The sequence below is a fragment of the Pipistrellus hanaki genome, assembly GCF_964339955.1.
Source record: "Pipistrellus hanaki genome assembly, chromosome: 9".
Classification (NCBI taxonomy): Eukaryota; Metazoa; Chordata; class Mammalia; order Chiroptera; family Vespertilionidae; genus Pipistrellus; species Pipistrellus hanaki.
The window spans coordinates 56961266-56975662 of NC_140511.1; the positions used below are offsets into that span (position 1 = coordinate 56961266).

Sequence of the window (14397 nt, forward strand, 5' to 3'; positions counted from 1 at the left end):
TAAGCTAAATAGTGTTAGTCCCTATGTTTTTTACTAACGTGGCTCTCCTTTGAATAGATATTTTGTTACCTTTTCATTTGCCAACCTACCCTCTAATGATTTAATAATATTTTGGCAACTGCTCTCCTTTTCATTGTGGTAAGTGGAGACTTGGCAATGTTATGTTTCAGGCCACGGCAACTCAGATGCAGTAATTGGAAGCCAGTTGCTTATTCAGACTCTAGGGATGTAAAGGGGACTGAAACCGATCTCCAGAGGCACTCACGACAGTTTTGTACTGTGGGAACAGGCCCGGTGGGAGTTCTGGGAAAAGGAAGCAAGTAGAGACGGGCTGTAGGAAGGCTTTTTTGGAGGGGTGGACTGCACACCAGAGGAATAATGTGGCTGATACGCAGGAAAAGACTGACATTTTCCCCTAAAAGTTGCTTTGCGTTGTGGTTATGGTTTGCTTTAGCACATGGGTCAAACACAAGGCCCGCGGGCCAAATCCAGCCCGCCAGGCCTTGCAATGTGGCCCGCACCGTGCTGTCATCACTCACTCCACTGTCAGTTTATGACATTGTCAGTTTATGACTGTTCAATAAACCATTCTGCCCGCAATTTAGGCTGGATTTTAGATTTTGGCCCCTTCTCTGATTGAGTTTGACATCCCTACGAGTTTAAGGCCTCCTTTTCACTATGAACTTGACATTTTTTTGAAAGATCAAGCAGCATTTTTTTTTTTTCTGCACAGTGTCTTGAAGCATATATCCTGCAAATTCTTCTTTATAGGTTTTAAATGACTTTATTTTCTAATTTTTTTCCTGAATAGTTGGCAGTTACTCAGAGAGCTGAGTGACAACAGAATGAGTAGGGTATTCCTAAAAAATAAAAATAAAAATAAAAAATAGTTGCCTGAATATTAGTGCCTATGAATCCAGTGTTCTGTGGAGCGTGGGGCAGTCATTCTCAAAGTGTGATTCTCAGACCCTCAGCATCAGCATCCCCTGGGAAGTTGATAGAAATTCTCTGCACTACCCCAGACCTCCTCAATCAGCAGATCTGAGGGTCAGGCTTGGAGATGTTTGTTGATTGCTTGATTGGTTGTTTTTTGTGGGTTTTTTTTTTTCCCCCACAAGCCCTTTTCAGCTGATTCTAATGTGGACTCAACTTTGAAAACCACTTCCTTGGGTTCTTTAAAAGCCTTCAGAAGTATCCATGAATGCTCTGTATATGTGTGTATATGCATCGTTGGGAGGAACCAGAACCAATTGTCACTGGGATCTCAGAACGACACTGACGCCAACGATGTAGAAACCACTGTTGAAATATCAGGATCCAGACTGTGTTTCCAGGCAGGACTCTGTCCTAATTTCTTCATGTTTTCAACCTAGGGATCTTCAATTCAGTCTCAGGAGAGAGTTACCTACTCTCTTGTTTCTGAGTGCTTCTTGGTATTGAATTCCATGTAGTTGTCAGCCTCCTGTCTCCTTGAAGCACAGTGAAAGCAAGTATTTCATAAGAGAGATTTCTGGCTTGAAATCTGTTTCTGCAGCAACTCAAAGATCAGCATCTACAACCTCTTTGAAATGAATATTGATTTGTTTGTTTTAGTTGAGGTTACTCATGTTGCTCTGAAATATTTACCTGTGGGTTTATGAGGAGGGGATTTTAACCTGCTGTACTCACACGAAACAAAACACTGTGAGCATAAAGTCATCATTCACTTGTTCAACGAGCATTTATTGAGAGGGTCTGGTCTGTGCTCATCGTGGGAGCCTAAGGCACACAGAGACAAATGTCCTTTCAGTCTAGAATGGGGCAAGAGGGGGTAGGTAGGGATTAGGGCAGGTGGAGCTGTAGAGCATCTAGGTACATAAATAAATAAAACTAAAAGACTTTAAGAAAAAAGTGACTAATTCCTCTTGGGGTTGAGGCCTTTTGGATTGGCAATGTATCTGAGATTTTTTACAAAATAATATTTTCACTGAGGCTATTAGATAAGAAGGCAAAGCAGGCATTAAGGTAAGCATTTCAGGCAGGAATAGCACTCGGATTGAACAAAGTCAAGAAGGAAATCAGAATGTGTCCCAGGAATGGCAAGACTTTAGTGCAGATGAAGTTCCTGATATACATGGTGTGCTGTGGGTGGGAAGTAACAAAAAAGAACCCTGAATATGGAAATAGAGTCCAGGTTATAAAGATTCCTATATTCTAGGATGAGTTGAAAGTTGTGAGTCCTATTTCATAATATTAGTATCTCTAAATGTTGTTGAAACATTTATTTTTTTTATGAAAACACTTTGATATATATATATATATATATATATATATATATATATATATATATGTATGTATATATATATGGCTATTTTTAATATAAAATATAGCTCTATACTATAGAGTCTATAGATATAGTAGTGTTTCTGACAAAATGTCCTACCCTCTGCTTGTATTGATGTGATTTTCTGTATACCTGTGCAAATTTGTTCTCTGATTTCTTTTGCTTGAAATGCCTTTCTAAAAAAAAAAAAAAAAAAAAAAAAGGGGAGGTCATTAGAATTAGCCAGCTATTGACTGTGATCATCATCAAGAATAAACTAGTATGTGCTAACATTTTGTCCTGTAGTTCTCATAACTGCTATTTGTTATGATCCCCCATGTTATAGATTCATAAACTTGAAGAACAGTGCAGTCTGAATTTTCCTTTGCCACACAGCTGAGAAATTTTTATGTGACTTACTAAAGCCATTAGTGGGGACACATATAAGTACAGTATGGGTTCCAATATGTTTCTTCCAATCCCTAGATACATGACCTTGTAGCAACTCAAACTGGGTCATTTTCCTGCTAAAAAATGTTTGAGATAATGAGATTGCCATTAAGATTTATTTGTAGCTACTCGTTCTGCTCTGTAGAGACTGCCCTTCTTGGCTGTGGTAGTCCCAATTATTGTTCTTGATCAATGCCCTAACTCTCCTTACCCGGGGATAGTTTCTGGAAGAGGTTTGTCACTTCCTGGAAGTCTGGGGCCAAAATGAAGTGGTGAGAAGAAACAATAAATAAAAGCCATGGAAGGTCTTTAAATTCTTGGGGATAGAATGTTATTTCCATTGAGACATGATTTTAGAATTGCACCTCTGACAGTGTTTTTCCACTGTTGCTTTCTCCATAGGTTGCAGGGTGTTCCTGGTAGTAAATGAAATTCCTTTGTGACATTTGTGTGCCTAAAATCTTCCCTCCATGTGGGAAAGAGGAGACATTATTTTTCATCTGACAACTTATTTGAGATAATGATTTGTCAAAACAGAGTTAGTTCTGCAATAGCTGGTTTGGCTTAGTGGATAGAGCATTGGCCTGTGGACTGAGAGTTTGATTCTGGTCAAGGGCACATGCTCAGGTTGTGGGCTCCATCCCCAGTAGGGGGCATGCAGGAGGCATCCAATCAATGATTCTCTCTCATCATTGATGTTTCTCTCTCTCTCCATCTCTCCCTTCCTCTCTGAAATCAATAAAAATGTATTAAAAAAAGACACAACCAGAGCTAGTTCTGGTTTCCCCCTGCTGGACTCCCATGCATATTTGTCACTAAGGATTTTGCTGCACACGCTGCAGTGCAGACCAGGAAACCATGCTGCTCCATGCCAGGCTTTCTCTCTTTGGCACCTGCTGGCATATACTCGCTAAGAGAGACTGGGGATGTTTCCATAAACATGGAATGTATGAGAAGACTATTTAATTCTTAGAAAGCTCTTTGTTATCCTGAATCTGGATTCTGCCATTAACCTCTACCTGGCTCTTCATCTGTCATCACTCATGTTCTAGCTCAGTCCTGCAAAGGTGAGAAGTACTCATGTAAAGAAAACACTGAGGACCCAAAGGACAGGGTTCTTTCTTTTTTAACTAATTAATTAATTTCTTTATTGATTAAGGTATCACATATTTGACCTCAACCCCCCATTCTAATACCTCATCCCCTTCACTCATGTCCCCACTCCCTATTGTCCTTGACAACTGGTTAGGCTCATATGTGTGCACGTAAGTCCTTTGGTTGATCTCTCCCGTTTATCCCCACCCTCCCTTTGAGGTCCAACAGTCTGACCCATGGCTCCTTATCTCTGGGTCTGTTCTTGTGCATCAGTCTATGTTGTTCACCATTTCCCCTAGACGAGTGATATCATGTCCTATTAGACATATACTTATAAGAATAAAAAATGAGACAAACAATAATTTCCTAAATCCCAGCTCAACCAGATTCAAATTCAAATTCAATACATGTTTTCAGATTTCTTAGTATATGAAATATACTGTGAAAGGAATGGTGACCCCTAGCTGGTTTGACTCAGTGGACAGAGCATCACCCTATAGACAGAAAGGTCCTAGGTTTGATTCCCGACAAGGGCATGTACCTTGGCTGTAGGCTTGATCACCAGTCCTGGTTGGTGGCATGTGCAGGAGGCAACCTATTGATGTGTCTCTCTCACATTGATGTTTCTCTATGTCTCTACCCTTCCCTTCCACTCTCTCTCTTTAAAAAAAAGTGTGGTGGGGGACACAAAGATAAATAAACCAGAATATTACTTTTGAACAAAAAAGAAAAATGGAAAAGTATGTTCACAGCTAAGTACGCAAGGCAACAAAGATATATGGTAACAAAATAGAAGTAGGAGGGATAATTCTTTTCAGTTGAGGGTGACATTTTGTTAAAGAGATTAAACAACACAATGAATATAACAATAGAATGTATATGGCCCAGGGTTAGGCATTGATTAGTTTATAAAAACATACCTGTCCTACTTCTCTGTGATACAGATGCAGTAATAATAAACCCCCTCTTGCACCTGTAAGCAGCTATAAAAATGAATAAATCTAAAATCATTGGCATCAATACTGTAGCCTCTATGCAGTAAAATTCTCTTTGGATACCAAGTATTTCTATATTTATAGATTTTTTAAAATTTATTCTCTCGGTCAGAATTGAATTGATTTTAAACAAAATTTTTATCACTAGTTAAGCATGATTTGTTCATGGCAGAAAGTAGACTAATGGTTAATTCAGAAGGCTGCTCTGCTTTTATTTTACTCTAATTTTCCTGCCTAAAAGAAAGTGTTTTATCCATCTGCAGTAAAACATGTGCACACATTTACTAAATGTGTACAGCCTACAATAAAATGTAGTCAGTGACCAAGATAAGTCCATGGTGGGTCAATCAACTATACTCTTTCAATTTGAGTCAGGTAATATGAGCCCAGGTCTACTGATTGAGGCTGGAGAGAGAGGTGGAGTGTCAGCATTTCTGGATTGGGCTATCCAAAGTGCTGATCAAATCCCTGGAAATTTGTGTGGGAATTCAGAATTCAAGTGGCAGTCTCCAGTTAGCAGACAGTGGCGGGGTTGGTTGCATACTTAGAGCTCAGGGCTAATGGTACAGATCTGAGGAAATCCTGAAGAGATGCGACCTAGGTATTCATGAGATGAGTGATTTCTATAAGAGGGAAAGTATACAGATCATACAAACAAGAACAGCAGCTAATAATTTTTGAGCCATTATTACAAGATACTGTAATTACCAGATTATTCCAAGGGGATTTTTATAAACATTTTCCAGATGATAGGCCCAATGCTCAGAGATATTAGGCAAGTTTTCCATTGTCATAGAGAGTTGCGGGGATAGGACTGTGATACAGTTGACTCATGTGTCCCCTTTGTCTGATTTTAGCTGTGAAAGTCACTATCTCAGGGACAACTCCCCCCCACCCCACTAGTCCCAGTCAAACTGGAATAACAGGTCACATTAACTGAAGATTGGGGCTAGGTTGGGTTGGTTAACTTGCTGCTGGTATAAATATTTCTGAATTGTATTTTCTTGCATGTTCAAGTAATCTAAGAACCTCAAATTAAAGAACAAAGCAGGTCGTTTAGTCTTAGGCACAGACTGTTTTAAAAGCAAAATTGAGTACAATGATAGCTTTCAGAAATTGTGAAAATGTCAATGCAAGAAAATTAATTCTAATGTAAGCTTAGCAGTGGAATTTTACTGAAAAAACTTTATCAGAGCATGGACCATTTAAATAGTGAATGTACAAAGTAAAAAAAAAAAAAAGAAAATTACAGAAAACCATAACTTACAATAATAAGAAGAAAAAAGTTTACTTTTTTAAGCTTTTCTTTTTTATCTTTAATGTTCAGATTATAACATATGTTCCTCTTTTTTGCCCTCTTAGCTCCTCCCCTCCATTCGGTTCTCACCCCACTCTAGGCCTTCCCCATTGACCTCATCCATAAGTATAGGCTCTTTGTCCAATCTCTTCCCACACCCCCACAATCCCTTCCCCCTGAGAACTGTCAATCTGCTACCTTCCCATGCCCCTGATTCTATTACATTCACCAGTCTGTACTGTACATCAGGTTTTTAATTCATTTGATTTTTAGATTCACTTGTTGATAGTGAATCCTTGAGGATCCTTGAGTTTGGGATCCTCGAGTTTGCTGTTGAATCTCTATATTATTCTTTATTTCAGTCAGTGAATGCTTAATTTCTGATTGGTCCTTTTTCATATCCTTGAGGGTCTCACTAAATTTCTCAGAGGTTTCTAGAAGATTCTTGAGTAACCTTATAATCGTTGTTTTGAACTCTATATCCAGTATTTTGCTTTCATCCATTTCATTCATTTATGACTTGTTCCTTTGTCTCCACATTTTGGTTACTTCACTGGATTTGTTTCTATGTACTGGGTAGCTGCTAAGTCTCCTTGAGTTGATAGACTGGCCTTGTGTGGTTGGTGCCCTATAGGGCCCAGTAGTTCAGCCTCTCCAGTCACCTGAGGTGGATGCTCTTGGTGCATCCCTTTGTGGGCTGTTCGCACAGTCTTGTTGTAGTTAACCCTTGATTACTGTTGGTATCACTTGGAGGAATTGACCTCCAGGCCAATTGGCTATGATGACCAGCTATGTGTATACTAGAAGATCTGTTGCACAGGAGACACTCTAATTGGGCATGACTTGCTTCAGTGGAGCTTTGATGCTCACTGAGTCTGCCCTTTGAGTGTGTCTCTTATGGATGTGAAGAGCTATAATCCAGTTTGGCCTCTCTCTGACCACTGGATAAACTGGCTCTTGGATCTCCAAAGAAGTGCAAGGTCAGCCACTGTCTGGGGATTCCCAGCAGGAGCTATAGAGGCATCTGCAGATTCTTCCTCTTTGTATGGGGTTTGTAAGTGCCCAGACAAGGCTCAGCTGTGAAGCAAGGTAGGCTGCTGCTGCGGGACTTGGGCCTTCTTTTGGAAGCTCTGGGACTCTCTGATCCTGCTGTAGCTTGACAGGTTTTAGGCAGAAAAAGGACAGGCCATTCATATGCAAAAGTCAATGCACCCAGCTTGGGTGGGGTTGTAAATTAGGTGGGGTGGGGTCTCTGGGAAGCACCAGGGCAGAGCAAACAGCAATGGTGGCCAGTCATCCCTGCACCAGAGAGTCCCTGGGTCTCCACGTCCCACACCCCTGTGTAGGAACAATGATCTCTGTGGGCACCTCTGAGAGAAAGCCACCCTTACATTCCTGTCCTGATGCCAGCCAGTCCAGTTTCTCCCCGTATTTGTCCAAGTCCCCTGAGTCTTGCCTATTAGTGGAGCTCAGAGCAATCAGGAGCTTGCATCTCCCTCCCAATTAAAAGAGCAGCACATCCAGGTGCCAGCACTTTCCGCACCTCCGCACCTCTTACCAGTATCAGTGCGCTTTCTTCACCTCTCTAGATGTGGAACTTCCCTCAGCCAGCCTTCCCATAGTTCTGGGTAGTAGTTGTTCTGCCTTTCAGTTGTAATTTTGATGTACTTTTGAGAGGCAGCAAGTATAGGTTTTTTACCTATTCTTCCATCTTGGATCTCCCCCAAGTATACTTTAATAATCCTTGGGTCTGGTTCAAAGTATGATAAACACAGCAAAACAGGAACCACACTCAAATAGCAGGCAACATACCCTCTTCCCTCCCATCCCAGTTTCTTGTCAAATGTTTGAATATAAATACAGAAGAAGGCCCATTAACAAATCACTAAATAAATTGTCTGGAAGAGTAACAGATCCACATCAGTGGCTACTATAGATTTGAGTGTGGAATATTTTGCCTGATTTTTGTTTCATCACCTCTTTGTCATTGGTCTGATGATGTGGGTAAATATCATGGGTGAATGTCTTTTTGTTTGCTCAGCAGAGAACAGTTGCTATATGTAAATAGGGTGCCTCCTCCCTTTGGATGCCTTGGGACATGTATAATAGATTAAGTTAGTTTTGTGCAGAGTAAACAGGTCTGTATTACCAAGAATATGAATAATGTCAGTTTCCATAATTGCTAACATCTGGCTTTCCATAAATCTGTTAAATTGCATAGGAGCAGAATGAGATTTCTGTGTCATAAGTATAGCAATTACATGAAGCTTTGTAGGCAATGTGGTCCTAAATTCAAGTCTGAAATCCTTTGATTCTGAAACGACAAAAGCAAATCCAGGTTTTGCACCTTGTTTTTAGTGCTCACACTAGGGTGTTCATCTTTATGCTCAGGTTTCTTAATTTATGAGAGGAAAGCACTGCCAATATGTGTGCAACTTTGTGATGCAAAATGTTGAAAAAGCATACTCTAGTTGAGCATTAAATGCCGCTTTTAAAGATTTTAGTGGAGACCATAAATTAAATATCTTTCTGTAGCCACTGTTTGTGGATCTGTTACTCTTCCAGACAATTTATTTAGTGATTTGTTAATGGGCCTTCTTCTGTATTTATATTCAAACATTTGACAAGAAACTGGGATGGGAGGGAAGAGGGTATGTTGCCTGCTATTTGAGTGTGGTTCCTGTTTTGCTGTGTTTATCATACTTTGAACCAGACCCAAGGACTTTTCCATACAAAAACTTCACAATTAAATGTATTCCCTGATGAAGAGGGTTGTGGCTATGTCTTAGGCTTAGTGAACAACCCAGAGAGTGAATTTTAGCAAAGTAGGCTCTATAATAGTGACCATCTGTAAATGTCCTGAATTTAAGTAATTTAAAAAGTACATCAAACATCCTGAGTGTATTACATTGTAGTTGGCACTGAGGTGAGAAAAATGAAAATATGTAGTATCCACTCTCAATAAGCTCACTAGTTTATCTAGGGAGGTGGGTATATTAAACATGTAACTCCTAAGAGATGAATGCAAGAACAGCATGATATATGAAGTACAGATAAAGCAAAATGTGAATAGTGACTGTCATGTAGAATGAGGGGTGGTGATATCTGATCACAATTTTGATGAAAACATTGGAGTTAAGATAGCACAATGAATTAATTTATACTCCACCCAATTCCAAATAGGCTGAGAAAAAGTAGAGTTAGGAAGGGGGAGGGTACTCAAATAAGAAAAGGCATGTTCTAGGTCACAGATTGAGGAAACAAGATGGTCCATGTAGCACTTATGGTTTTTGAGTGGAAAGGCAGAAGGCAACCATTAAAGTGTAAGATAGGGGCTTATGGTATATGCTAGGAATTTGAACCTTTTATTCTAAGCACCAGAGAACCACTGAGAGGTATTCAGCAAAGGAGTGACATGGATACATTTGCTTTTGCTTTTAGAACAAACACTACTCCCATATGCAATGATATTCATCTGGATGAACAGAGTCAAGATATCTGCATGCTATTTTATACCAGTTAAATAAATCTGTAGTAGTGGGAATTGCCCACCAGTAGTTTTTCAGGTTCCCTAAATGCTTTTGACTGGGCCCACAATTGAAACTCCCATACTTAGAGTAAGAAGTGACTAAAATCAGGGAGACCAAAAAGGAGGCTAATAAAATAGTACCAGTGATAAGAATATTGATCTGAGCTAAGACAGAATTTGAGGAAATCTGAATTTTAATTTTTATAATTATGTATATAATGAACCATTGGTCTAGCTATCAATTTACTATCTATATCTCCTAAATATATTAGCTCAACTATAAAAGTGGTGAGAAAAGCATAAGATTGAATAGTTTGTTTCAGTAAAAACTGGGAGTAAGAATAATGCAAATGGATCACTTTAGTATTATTCCACTTAATGCCATTACAGTGGGAATTCAGAAGATGTGAATGGTTACTATGAATTGGCTTCATGTTGTGAGATACTTAGCTGAAGAGATGGGGCTTGAACTTTGTCTTAAATCTTTATATTTAATAAGTCAAAATCCAAAGATTTAGTCTTTATTATGTTACCTACATTTTTATTTTCAAACATCATAGATTAAGTGAATATGGTTTCATACAATATATATACATATATACGTATATACATATATACGTATATACATATATATACATATATACATATACACATACATACATGTGTGTGTGTGTGTGTGTGTGTGTATATATATATATATATATATATATATATATATATATATATATATATATATATTAGGGGCCCAGCACGCAAAATCATGTGAGACCCAGGACCCAGAGTCCTGCAGCTTGGCAGGACTTAGAAATGTGCCCATGCCTCTGGTCAAATCCTCCAGAGTCAAGTCCCCACCCACCCACATGTGCCTCTTTGTGCACTCAGCCTCCTGCTAATCAGTCATTATGGTACGATGACGTGACAACACAGGCTTTTTATATAATAAATATTTTTTATTGTTGATAATATTACAGATGTCTCCCATTTCCCCCATTTATCCCCACAAATAAATAAGCTTTAATGTACTAATTCCCTGACAAATTAGAAAGACACCCCAAAATTTGTAGCCAGCTGGTCAGAAGAAAGCTTACATGGTTAAATAGAGATTAGTTAAAAAATGACTACAGTTCTAAATTTTATCATGACTGCTGAGTGAGTAGCTATTTTTGTTTAAACAATTTGATTTTTAATTTTCAGTAATAAACTTTCAGAATAATCTAAGTTGTAGCAGTTATAATTTCAAATAAATTAATAATGCTATTTCATCTTAACCTACATTTTCCTTCTCTTTTAGCTTGCAGAAAGGCTTGCTTTAAAATAAATTTGACTTTAAAATTATATGACAAAGAAGCCACATAATAAAAATCTTTTTTTAAAAAAGTAAAAACATGAAAACTAAAATATGTAACTCTTATAACACATTTAATATCTACTCCAGGCAAAATAAAAAATTGATATAGTACCACCCATTTACAGAAGATTATAATGTTCTACTAGGAAAATAAAGTAGCAAATGTGACCTTTTACATTAGAAATGTCTATAACAGGCACTGAGCAAATGTTAAGAAATCTGACTTTTAAAAAGTGCCAAGATAGAATAAGTACTTAAATTGATTTTTCTTAGAACACCAATTCCATGGTTGTATCTGCCCCAGGCTTCCTGATGGAACACACACTAAAGAAACCTATGATTCATCACCTAAAAACAGATAAAGAACAAAAGCAACTTTTAATGATCAGTTAACTACTATGCACAGGAATTTAATTCAATCAAACATGCTCTTTTTATCAATAGCTGACTAATGTTTTTGTTGTTTAATAAGGACATGTCCACAGGGATTTAAAAAAAAAAATAACTCACTATATCCCCAAAAGTAACACCAACCAACTCCTCATTAGTCTAATATTATAATAACTTTGGCCAATTGGTGTTATTAGTAAGATGAAATTTTTAGTCTGCAGTATTACAACTATGTGATACTTTTGCAAATGAATTAAAAACATTTACCTAATGAGAGAAAAAGAAAGAACATACAGTGCAATAATTCAAATGACTTGTACATAGTATGCATTCAATTAAATGAAAGAGCTTGTTTTCAAATATGACTCCCACACTTGTAGTTAAGAGGATTTGGAGTAGTGGAAGTTGAAAGAGGTTTTAGTCAAGAACTTCATCTAGTAAAATGCTTTGGCAATGACATGGGCATGACCAGGAATAATGAGGAGTAATTGAGGTCTGATTGTAGTTAACCTAAAATCTAGGCATCTTAATTTGGGATTATCTCCACAGTTTTCAAAGCAGAAATCATTATTCATTACTAAATGTATGGACTCAGGCTATAGTCGGTGGAACAAAATAAAAAAGTAAACCTCAGAATGAATTAGCTTCCAGAAATATTATTGGAATTCCTTAACGTCTTCTACTTTGTACTGTGCTGTGAAGCCAAGAATTATACCAATGCAGTGCATACATTCAGGCAGAAGAGACAGGTCATTTCTCTCTCGTTATTTTTAAGTTGAGGTAGTTTCAAGATTCTAGCGAACTTTGACTAATTGTATCATTCTCAAAATTTTAACTAAAAATACTAAAGAAGATTCACATAAGATCTTTCTCTTGAAAATGAGTTGCAATGCCCAGAGGGTAAATCATTGAAAGGAGACAAATCACAGAATAATATAGTATACTGAACCCTTTGCACTCCGAACCATTCTGGACATTGGCTACCAGCTACTCTCGACTCTACTTTGCGGCGGAAACGTGCATTTACAGACCCTCGTATTATTTAGTATAATTTTGGAACCAAGTAACGTATTATAATGATATTGGACTTATATGAATTGGGTGACATCGGGGAATGTATATCTGCAAAAAAAACAATATTTTATTGTTTATAATTTTGTACAGTATGATAAGTTTTGAAACACTCCCCAATATGCATTGCAGGCTGATTAGTGCATGTTTGACAGTAATAAGTGGTTTGACGCCTGTCTCAAAAAGTTGTGTTGAAATAACTCAATTCCCCGTAATCACTAATAAACTGCAATGTCTCCTGAGAGGGGACATCCGAGTGATATGCTAGAATTCCGATGTCCCCTGAGAGGGGACAGCGGAGTGCAAAAGGTGAAATATGGCACAGACTTTGGGATGTTGAGTTGACATGGGATAGTGGGAAGAACTCTAGTGCGCCTCTCAGAAGCTCCAGGACACAGTCCTTGCTCTGAAGTGTACTAGCCGTGTGACCACTCAGCCATCTCTGCACATTAGTTTCTTCTTTTGTAACATGTGAATAACTATTTCATCTTGCAATTAATTATATGGCAAAATTCATGAGGAAAAAAAAAGGTTTTAAAATACTTGGAAGCAATATGTAAAAAGTGGTAGCAGTTAAATTTATGTTATGCTTTTGAACACTTTAGGGGGAAATGCCAATTGTTAGGTCTGATCAAATAAATGAATTGATACTCTCCCGCCCCCCCCCCCCCCCCGCCCCTGGGAACTGACCTCTAGGCCACTTCACAAGGGATATTCCACTTGCTTAGACCACATTCCACTTGCCAAGATAATAATCTCTCGCCTCCAGAGTTTCCAGAATCTGGACTTGCCCAGAGAATTCTCTGCCCAGAAAAAGCCCGTCTAAAGAACTTCTAAAACCTCTGACTTCCCATATTTGGGGGCTGGTGCCATTTGGGGGTTCAGCCCATCTGCTATCCAGATGACCTAATAAATTTATATTCCCTTACCACTTTGGCCTCGAACGTCCCTCCTTTGGTGACCCTAACACTAATGACAATTTTTTTTTAAATTTAGTCCATAATCAAGTGCTTGCAACCTTATACATATTTAACATGAAATTGGGGATATAGAATAAGTTTATTTACATTGTTCTTATTCTAGTTTGTATTTCTCCTTATCTCATGAGGACAATGTCTTATATGTAAAGAATCTTATGCATAGCAAACTTTTGGCAACAATTTGTTGGAATCAATGTTGCCATCTGAAGGATATTTGAAGGGCATGGCAGTAGACAGATCAATGGAATAGTACACTCTGATAGACAAATGACCAGTGTCTTCAAATAGCATAAATATTGTCATAGATAAGAAAAAGACTTGCCTTGGATGGTCTCAGAACTAGGTACCAAGAAGTAGAAGCTATTGCGTAATATATTTCATTTCAATTTAAAGTAGACATTTGTAACAGTAATTCAGTGATGGAGTTGGCTGCCTTGTGAGGAAATAGATTGCCCCTGGGGCTGAACAACTCCCTGGATTGTTGTTAAGGTCACCTGAGCTTTGAATATCGTGGGGGGCTGACTGGATTTATGTTTTCTTTCCATACCTGGATATCAATGAAAACAAGCAAAATAAATGGTCTTTCATTGCCATCCACATCATATCCTACAGTAGTGGTAGCTCTGAGATGTTTTCTCATTTGGCAACATGCTGCTGGCCATTAGGACCCTGAGGCTTGATTAGGAAAGCTCCTCCCAAGAACTATTCCCTCTTTCATCCTTGGCCCCAGGATCTGCCTAAAGTCCAACTGGTTCAGGGTTGCCCTAATTACCCACTTGTTCCTACTCAGGTGTAACCCATCTATTCACACCTTTGCTAAAAGACCCAGATCCCCATAGGGTGCATCTACCCTGTTAAGGGTGGTATATTTCTATGGTTCTTGAGATTATCCTAAAGTTAATACAGAGCTGCAACCAGATAATTTAATAAGTGGAGTGCA

The 14397-nt window shown here is 38.3% G+C and overlaps 1 protein-coding gene across 2 annotated transcripts in view; it reads left to right on the top strand.

Moving 5' to 3' along the window:
* NELL1 (neural EGFL like 1) overlaps window positions 1-14397 on the top strand; it is a 630963-nt gene that overhangs the window by 598233 nt on the left and 18333 nt on the right. The window lies entirely within an intron of this gene.